The sequence below is a fragment of the Elephantulus edwardii genome, unplaced genomic scaffold (assembly GCF_000299155.1).
Source record: "Elephantulus edwardii isolate Elephantulus edwardi_28Jun2011 unplaced genomic scaffold, EleEdw1.0 scaffold00091, whole genome shotgun sequence".
Lineage (NCBI taxonomy): Eukaryota > Metazoa > Chordata > Mammalia > Macroscelidea > Macroscelididae > Elephantulus > Elephantulus edwardii.
In genome coordinates this window covers 9570058-9573333 of record NW_006399841.1, presented here as the reverse complement: position 1 = coordinate 9573333, position 3276 = coordinate 9570058, and positions in this window count along the sequence as shown.

Below are 3276 nucleotides of genomic sequence, written 5' to 3'. Positions count from 1 at the left end.
TCAGTCTTATTGCTGCCATTTCTTGAGAGTCCAACCAACATGTCATTTGCTTTCCTTCTCTGGACCTCAGTTTCCCCATCTATAAAAGAGAAACATTGTCATATTAAAACAATCTTTGAAAAGGGGCATTAATTCATCTTTGAAAAGTACCTATTATCTAATAAGCACTCGATTGTTAGCTGTTAATATTATGTGGCTGTTTTTAATTATTTTTTTGTGTGTGTGTGAAACAGTCTTCTAGGTCATACAGCACTGGTCTGTCCACTTGCTGGACAGAGGTAACTCATGGTTGTTGTGAAGCTGATCACTGTGACACTGGTGTGTCAAATGTGATCATGGTTACCCATGGTGGAGAGTGTTTGGTGGAGCTCCCCGATTCAAACAAGCTTGGAAGCAGGACTGGCATCCACTTCTGAAATAGCTTGCCTCCGGAAACACTACAAATCTGGAGAAATGATGAAAGTTATACAAGTGTCCAGATCTTTCGTTCGTAGGGCTGCTATGAGTCGCCTACGACTCAATGGCACTTAACAACAAATAACAGATGATTATAGAGTTTTTATATTATAGGTTTGTATAATAATTTCTGACTTTGGGAGAGAAGCCCTAGAATGGAATTTCCATGAGGTCAGGATCTTCTTCCTTAAGTATAAAACAAAGTTTGGCATCAGCCAAGTGTGCAAGCTGTTGAATTTCAAATCACAGGAAGATCAGGTTGACTCATTTTTCACCTGTCCTGTCAGAGGTCTCGCCAAGCTTGTCTATCATATATTTCTCTCTCTTTTGTTTTGCCCACTTTTTTTTTCCTAAGAGAGTCTTGTTTGCATTCCTAAAGACCCAAATTGTTCCGAATAAATCAGTTACCAGTTTCTCTCTTGAAAATGGAGATTGCTGAGAAACATGACTAAAATGTAGGGAGGGACACGTGTAATTTCAATGAGGCAGTAGATTTTTTATTTTCTGACTAGATGAAAAATTTATACATTTACACTGTCACAAAACAACTCAAAGTGTGACTTGTGTTTTACAATTTATGTACTTGATAGCAAGTATTTTGACAGTTCTTCCCTGTTCCTGACAGAGCTCTCTCCCCCCACCCCCCTTAGAAGTAAGAAGGAAACACAGCTCTGGGCTTGTACTCAGTTTGGCTCTGCTGTGGTGCTGTCTCTCTCCATCACCCAAAATACAGCTATCTGTCAATCAGTGTTTATGAAATACTTACTGGATCACTACATTGGGGTCTGGCAAATGCACAAAGGATTTGGAAGGAACCTGAAAAGAATTACACATTGAGTTGTTGAAGCAGAGTTAACAAATGAAAAAGCCCTTTGAAAATAAATGATGTCTCATAATCTGGCTATTTTTATTACCTAGTAGGTGCTTCAATATTTTCCCTTGAATATGCCCTTTTCTCAGCTTCATGGAAATTATCCTCAAGAAAGTGTAGTGTGTTACAGTTCTCGTATCCAGTTGTTGCCTTAAAAAGATATCCCAAAATCTCTGTAGCTGTTCATTGAAATGAAAAATAAACAACCTAAATTAAAAAAAAAAAAGATATCTTAGAAGACTACATGGTACCCCTGTACATACAGGGGAGCAAAACCCAGCTCAAGGGAGGAAGCTCACAGTTAAAGTCTAGAATTAACACTGAAAAATAGAAAAACACAGCCCATTGTGAAGGTCTTAAGAACTATTACACACCACAACAAGATCAAGGTAAACAATCCAATTAAAAAATGGGCACAGGATATGAACAGACACTTCACCAAAGAAGACATTTAGATGTCAAACACACACATGAAGAAATGTTCAAAATCCCTAGCTCTAAGAGAGATGTAAATCAAAACAACTATGAGATATCATCTCACCCCAGGTAGAGTAGCAAAATTTAACAGAACAGCAAACAACAAACGCTGGCGAGGTTGCGGAGAAACTGGAACACTTATTCACTCTTGGTGGGAGTGTAAAATGGTGCAACCACTATGGAAGGCTGTATGGCGCTTTCTCAAAAAGTTGCAAATAGAGATACCATTTCACCCAGCAATTCCACTACTGGGAATATACCCTGAAGAGACCATAACTGACACCCAAACAGATACATGCACACCCATGTTTATCACAGCATTGTGCACAATAGAAAAGAGTTGAAAACAACCTCATCAACAAATCAATGGATAGAGAAGCTGTGGTATGTTCATACAATGGAATAATACGCTGTATTGAAAAACAAGGAACTCATGAAATATTATACCAAATGGATGACCCTGGAGGACATTATGCTAAGTGAAGTATCTCAGTCACAAAAGGACAAATACTGCATAGTGCCACTGTTGTAAAATAGGATTGACATCAGGGTTGGGGGGAGACTGAGAAAGAGGGGATAAATAATGTATACTGCATTGAAACAGATGAGGGAGAGAACTGTTTAAAAGGGATATATGATTAGGTATTATTGTCATGATAGGAGTCCAGAACGAAGGCTGCATAGTGGACCAGGGAGAAGGGATTGTATAACAATCAAAGACTTTTTCCTTTACTTTTCTACAAAGAGAAGAGTGAAGGGGAGGGGGGTGTGGTCAGGGAGAAAAGTGCCACAATGAAGGAATGGAAATCCAAAGTCTCTGTAAACTTTCATTAATAAAATTACTAATCATAGCAAAAACCCAAAGACTACTGCAAAAAAAAAAAGAACTATAATAAAACTAAGTGAATGTAGAAAAGACGTCTGACCCGATGCTAGACTCTGCTGCAAGGCTTCATGGGAGGATGCAGTGCAAATGCTTTCTGAAGGACTAGACAGGAATTGGCCCAGGGAGAATGGTGGGGGATGGTATTCCAGCCACAACATCTCAGCTGCTGGGATTTCTAGGGAGAGGTTGCTGGGAGGAGCAGGAACTCTCTGGTCTGGCTGGAAGCTCTGATGTAGCAGGTATGAGTGTGGGTTGGGGCATTGGTCAGTGGTAACGGGAGTGGTTTGTGATGGCTGGTTTATTGGAGATCGTGTAAGGGCTGTTAGCGAATGCTTGTTTCCAAAAGTAATGAGTGAACCTTGACGTGATAGCTGAAACATCACCTAATTAATATTCAGAGCATATATTGATGATAGTTAGAGGAGTCTTGGCAGTATGGGCGTGGTGGTTAAAAGCACTTGGCTAAGGGAGCTCTGCTGACCTAGTGGCAAGAAGCTGCACTGCAATCCCAGAGGTGAGCGGTTTGAATGCACCAGATGCTCAACTGGAGAAGGAGGGGCAATCTCCTCCTGTACCAGTCAGATCC